At 31.3% G+C, this 6,861-nt stretch overlaps 1 long non-coding RNA gene across 1 annotated transcript; it reads left to right on the top strand.

The window, feature by feature from the left end:
• The first annotated feature begins 844 nt into the window (after nucleotides 1–844).
• LOC124888631 lies at nucleotides 845–3,598 on the top strand. Its single transcript, XR_007047172.1, has 2 exons — nucleotides 845–1,521; nucleotides 3,500–3,598. It is a non-coding gene; the product is annotated as an uncharacterized LOC124888631 (long non-coding RNA).
• The last annotated feature ends 3,263 nt before the right edge of the window (nucleotides 3,599–6,861 follow it).

The following is a 6,861-nucleotide window of genomic DNA, read 5'->3' as shown; positions in this document are numbered from 1 at the left end:
AAGAAACCTGATACCAAGGTCCGGCCATAACTCTACAAAACTCATGTGAAAGTCAATCTCTTTCGAATTCGAATTTGTGGTCGGACAAAAATTAGGAATGTCAACCTCCCTTTTCTCAGGGTTACTTGCATCCACCCTACCCAAAGGGAGGGGGCGGTTGTTGACACCTAATTTTTGCCCTCCATAACTAAGTTTAATTCGGAGTTCTTTGATTTTCAAATAAAATCACAACATTTATTTTATCTGAATAAAGGAATTTCAAAGCAATTTATTTGGGTAAATTGGTCATTTTAAGTAGCAATTATATATTATCGTGTTTAATTATACAAAATTTTATAATTTTATTACTTAAAAATTTATTTTACAAAATATCAAATTTTAGTCAAGAATTGTCTTGAAAATAAATTCAAATGGTTAAAATCTTGATTTAAATATAATTTGCTATCAAAAATAATTTATTTGGATAAATATTTGTTTAATTTTACCGAATCAAGAAACTCAAAATTAAATAAGGTATTAATTCGTATCGAATCTCAATTAAATTTATTAAATTTGACCATAATTAAAATCGAGTTGATCACAATTGCAATGCAATTGATCAAATTGATATCCAATTTGGTTAACATTTAAGTAAAATTAGCTAAAAATTAATTTAATTGGTCATTTTTAAAATTATCAAATTTCTACCCCTATTTATTTTACATTGGGCCACATAGAACTAATCAGCAGCCCATTCTTAACCACACCAGCCCACCAATTAATTAATCCAACCCCGGCCCATTTTCTCTTCTTCAACAAACAACAACAATATACACACAAGAACACAAAAATCAGCGTACAAAAAACATCAGCAACTCTCAATCCAAATCCGAACGAACCCTACCCGAACCAGCTTCGACCCGTCTCCATCAACAAACAGCTCCAACACAAGCGAAATCTGACCTAAACCCGCGATTACGCACCATCAAAAAATCTCGAGTCTTCTAAAACAAGCTAGGTGTCACCCCCAACGGCTCAATTTCACGAATCTCGGGATAAGGGTACGATTTCGTACATATTTGGTGGATTTCTATTGGTTCTTGATGGAACTCATTTTTCCCAAATCCTATTGGTCCACCCATACCGAATTATCCAAGAAAAAACAACAAATTGGTATAATTTGTTGGGGGGTAATTCAATTTGAGTTCAAATTTTGAATTCCTTTTGGAAAAGAAATTCCTAAATTACCCTCAAATTGGCTTCTATATAAAGAGCGCACTGTTGAGCTGGGTTGGGGGGGATTTTTCGCTGGGGGTTGGAAATTCTTGGTTTAGAAATTTTAGTGTGAAAAAAAATCTTCCTGAGAAAAGTTGAGTTCGACAACTAGGGGAAAAGTTTCGGAAGAAAAGAAACATAGCATATTTTAGTATAAGCTCTTTGGTCGACGACTGCTCGAAGCTTTTCGGAGTCGAGGCGTTGAACTTTCCAGTGGTGGTGGAGTCTAACGCCATCTCGTAGCCCTGTTTTGCTGCTCCCGAATAGGTAATATCCTTTTTCGTTTGAGTTTTTGACGATTTATACTTCATCTCAACCTTCTGAAGTTGTAGGTTTCTTTTAGTGATAGGATGTGCTGGGTTGTCTGCTGTAGAGGCCTTAAAGGCTATAGGTTTCTCTGAATGAAGCAAGTGTTGAATTATTGTTACGTTGGATTAATGCTTGTTTTGAGTCGTTTGATGGGTGATTTCTGTTATCTCTGCCTCGACATTAATTTTGTCATTTAATCTTGATATTGTTAGCTACTTCCTGTGTCTTGAATGCTAATATCGAGGATAAAGTTTCATACTTTGATTTTGTTGGGTAGTTTTAGGCTGCTTGTATATTGTTATAGCTGACTTTATAGTAAAGTTTCATGCTTTGATTTCGTTTTGGGCTGCTAATATCTTGAATAGCTGGTTTCGTAGTAAAGTTTCATGCTTTGACTTTGTCTAGTAGCTTAGGGCTGATGGTGTCTTGTTCATGGTTAGTATTTGACGTTGTTTTGTTTGTCGTCGCTATCTTGATTTTGTCTCGTCTTCGCTTTTGAAGTAGTAAATGGTAATTTAACTCTTTCTTGCGTGCTGGGATTAGCTGTTGTAGAGACGTTGAAAGCCATAGGCTGTGATGAAAGCTGGTTGATTTTTATTTGGTTTTGGTCTCTATTAAAATCCGCTATAATGTCGTTTCATTCTTTCTGCCCCTACCTGCATCAAGAATCTTTTTTTTTAGAGTGAAACATTGCCTGCTAATGTTCTCATATGATTAGGGGAGAGGTTGATCGTCGATCTCCTGCTTGTACATTGTACAAAATATTATTGTTATCGTTGTTGTTTTCTTTTCCCTTTTTTCTGACTGGTTCCATGCTCATCCTGTCTTTTTAACGGTTATGTGTTTATAATGCCAAATTTAAAACAAATATGTTCCCCTATTTTCCATCATTGACTGTAGATTTGCTCAAATCTGATAATGGATGATAAGATAGGATCCGACTTTAACTTGTTTCTTGCTCTCCTTTATCCTTGCACATACGTATTGATTAATGAATCTTTAAAGATTATCGACAATTTGGTTTGTTAAGATGCTCCCAGATTCAAAGTTTTCGACCATCTACCTATGTGTGAATGCATCTAGTTTCTAGAACGTATAAGTAAGGACGCTTTCTTTTTTTATTGCTGCCAAAGGTGTAATTGTTACAAGTATCATTGCTCGTATGGCTTTACCTTCCTAGTTATGAAAACATTAGTACAAATGTCTTCTTTGACAAACATTACCATTGAGATTATTCAGTTGATCCTCTGTTGCGAGTTCTCCTTGGTATTGAAATAGAAAGTCATGTAATGTCTAAATTATGTGTTGTTTTCCTGTTCCATAAGCTTGGTGCAATTAAACCTATGTTAGATTAAGGAGATTTCTTCTGCTGAACGTGGTTCATTTTGTCTTAATGTTTTCCTTTCTTTTGGTTTTATGACATTATTGTTAGACTAATGAATGCCAAATATGTTTTAATGTTCTGCCAAGCACTACATCTAGATGGTTTCCTGCATGTTGAATGAAATTACTACTATGTCGATATGAATTGAACCATTGGTTGCCATGTTGCAGTGTTCATGTATCGATTAAAATTCCTTTCTAAATTATTTTTAGTTGAGTTATTTCCTACTCCTTATCTTCCTTCCCCTTTTCTTTGCATGAACCCGTCTTTGAGTCCAAACGGACTCTATACCCATTGTTGCATTATCAATGTGGGCCATTGAGGCCTATCCCTCATGAGTCGATTTCGAAAGTCATAAGGAGACAATCTCATAGTGCGTGGATAAGGAGTCTGAAGAAGAATAATAAAGTCCCATTCTTGAAGCGACGACGAGACCCGAGTCTCATTTCTATTTATTTATTTGCCGTTGTTATTTATTTATGGTTGTTGTATTTATTTATTTATTTAATTATTTATTTTGGCCTCGAAGTCAAAGATGTAAATTTAATATAGGTGGATCGAGATTCAAGCCAAAGGCTCAAAAGCTAGATTAGGACAGGTGAAATGGGTGGAAGATCCAATTAGACTAGGACAGGTCTTATTGATTTTTGCATAACCACCCAAATATCTCTAAAATTACTTTCTTTTCAAAAAATAAAATTCTTTCAAAGTTAGTCAAAGACAATTTTCAAATAGTCCGGATAACCGCAAGTTTGCGGACGTTTTAGGTGCCTAACACCTTCCTAAAACATTAATAGGAATCACTTACTTAAAATCTCTATCTTAAACGATTTTCCTGTTTTGAATCGTTTAAGTATTTTATAAAAGTTTCTTAAGTCCTTTTTTCAAAAATTAAGTGGCGACTTTCTAGGAAAGTCAAAAATTTTGTCAAAACATTCATTGTAGATACCATTGTATTGTTGTAGAAAGGAAGAATACTTAATTTATAGAGGTCATTTTTTATTTTTTTTCAAGAAAAAAATTATCTAAATATGGTAGATATATAATTTTTTTCATAAATTATTTATGAACTCCAAATAAACTTAACACTTATACAAATAGGAGTTTTAGATTTTGTTTCTTTAGACATTCATGGTTCTTTTTTTTTTATCAACTATGTAGACTTTTAATTTTCTTTTAAATAAAACAAAATATACTTCTTTTCGTTAAAAATTAAAAATTAAAACATACATGTATAGTTATTAAAACTATGAACTTTAGTACATTGATCAATTATGAAAAATATTTGTTGATTTTAATTTTTTAAAAATTTGAAAAATAGTAGAGTTTTAAAATCTAGTTTATAGATTTTAACTTTATAAAAATTTGAAAAATAGTAGAGTTTTAAAATCTAGTTTATAGGATTTTCTTAAATTACTAATACAAGTACTTTTAAATCTATTTTAGGATTTTTTATCACGATTTATGAATAAATAATCAAATAATTTGAATTCAATGTCCAATATATTATAGGAAAACAAAGTATAACGTTAAAAGGGGAAAAAAAAACTACAAATACTAATTAGATTTACAACGCATATTTAATCCATCTATTTTAGAATCTTTAATTTCTTTTCATGGAATTTAGGAGTCCTAAATTAAGAAAAATAGTAAAAACACCCAACAAAATATTACCATAATTTAGATTTCATCTGCGAATAGAAAATCTTCTTTATTTATTTTTTTTAGATATTTATTATAGTCAATATTAAATATTACAAATTGAAGAAAGTAGGTGAAAAAGCTATTTTGTCTATTGTGGAGTCTTTTAACGAAGGAAAAAAAGTTCGATTCACTAAGGGTATTCACACTTTTAATATATTATAGATATAAATATAGATATAGATTATAGATATAGATATAGATATAGATTATAGATTATGGATTATAGATATAAAAAGTGTAAAGGCCTTTAGAAAAGTGAACTGAATTTTTTACCCTTCATTAAAAGACTCTGTAATAGACAAAATCGTCTTTTCATCCTTTTTTTTTTCTATAATAATTTCTCTAAATAATTATTTTTCACTGAAAAATATATTTTTCCTCCTATTTGCCCTATGAAACACACAATTTTGTCCAAAATCTTCCCAAAATTCGTGGAAATACTCCACATATATGGAAAAAGAAATACTCCACATACATGGAAAGAGTATGCAGCTAAGAGTTATTTTTCCTCCTATTTAGCCTATGGGACACGTGATTTTGCCCAAATTTTCCCCAAAATTCATGGAAGTACTCCTACATATATGGAAAAAGTATGCAGGTAAGAGTTTGAAATCAACTTTAATTGATTTTTCACAATCCTAAAATAATTTTTCCTCCTCAATCAATAAAGCCTCATAGGTTTCGTGATTCTTTCTTCTTATGTTCATCCGCTTTGTTTTATTTGTTTGAATTTAATCTGTTGTGCTTTGATTAAAAATCCTTAGTTATTTTACTTTCTTGCATCTGTCAATAAATATTTTACTTTAATATTTTTAATTTTTTCTTGAAATTCATTGATAGGTTATTTTGGACTAAAAAATGTGTTTGCGTTCATGGACAAATAAAGTTGTTGCTAGATTTCTCTGAGGATTGTTTCATCACTATTGATTAGCTAATAAAGTATATGTTTATATAAGTCTCATACGCATAAAAATTAATCCTAATGTTTTCATGTAGTATTTAGCACAAATAACATTTTTATTTTTAATTCAAAGTTGGGCTACTTGGCCCATTTATTAAAACCCAAAATAAATTGTTTACACCCGGGTCAAAAATGACCCAGTCCATAAAAGCAACAATAAAATCTACCAGCAATATCTGGTCTTTAACAAATGTGGAAAGAGTCGAACTCAAGACCTCCCCGCTAACTAACGGGTGCTCTAACCAACTGAACTACAAGAGCTGGACAGCACAAATAATATTATTTGCGTGAATTTGATTTGTATTACAGACAATTGTTTCAAATAGAAAATTGAATGTTGTTTTTGAATGGCTAATATGTTTATATGTATAATTTAAGAGCATGCATTTCACTTGTATGTATTTTAGTTGAAACATACATGCACTTGTGTTTAAATATGACTTGGTACTTTGATATTGTGTTAACGGTGCAGAGCATCCTATGTTAGTTATTAGTTGATTATTGATTCGGTGGGATTGAGTAGTTTGACTTAAATTTTATATTTATATTAAAAATTATTTAATATATCTTGATGGCTCAGCTATGGTGGATGCACTTCTCGCCATCGCATTGAAGAATAGCTTCAATCACAATCGATTATCCTATTATTTCGTTGTAGTTTCTTTTTCGTTGTTGGATGTTTTTGTGGTTTTTTTTTAATCTCCATTTTTGGGCTTCTATGAGCAGATTGACTAATTAACTTGAATGGTGTGAACCAATAGTTAGGATTTTCATTAGGGAAGACCGGAATGAGAACTGAGAAAGTCGGAAAAATCGAATGTCCTTCCTACTACAGTTTTTCCATATCTTGATCGAAACTTAGGAAGTATTATGGAATAATAGCTTAAGTAGGAACTTATTAAGTATTCTCCTTTTATATATGATTTACAACGTTCATTAAATATTTGTTTTATTCTCAATTAATATTGATTGATCCACAGAAGGTGAATTGCAAATTTCTCACGATTAATCATATAGCAAAGACCATTAGACGTGGTTTAAGTATCATTAATTTTGTGTCTTTCTTTGTTTAGACTTTAGAGTCAAAGGTGACTTAGAGATTCTTTCAAGTGATGAGGATTAGAAAATTTATTATCACGACGTAATGTGAAGATCCGCAACTGAGATTGAAATAAAGAACCCTTTGAATTAGCTGCAGAGTTAGTGGAAGTGTCAAGATATGGCAAATAATATGTTGCAAAGTAAAACA

Source organism: Capsicum annuum, chromosome 11 (assembly GCF_002878395.1).
Source record: "Capsicum annuum cultivar UCD-10X-F1 chromosome 11, UCD10Xv1.1, whole genome shotgun sequence".
Classification (NCBI taxonomy): Eukaryota; Viridiplantae; Streptophyta; class Magnoliopsida; order Solanales; family Solanaceae; genus Capsicum; species Capsicum annuum.
The sequence above is the reverse complement of the archived record's forward strand: the minus strand, read 5'-3'. Positions and strand labels throughout refer to the sequence as shown.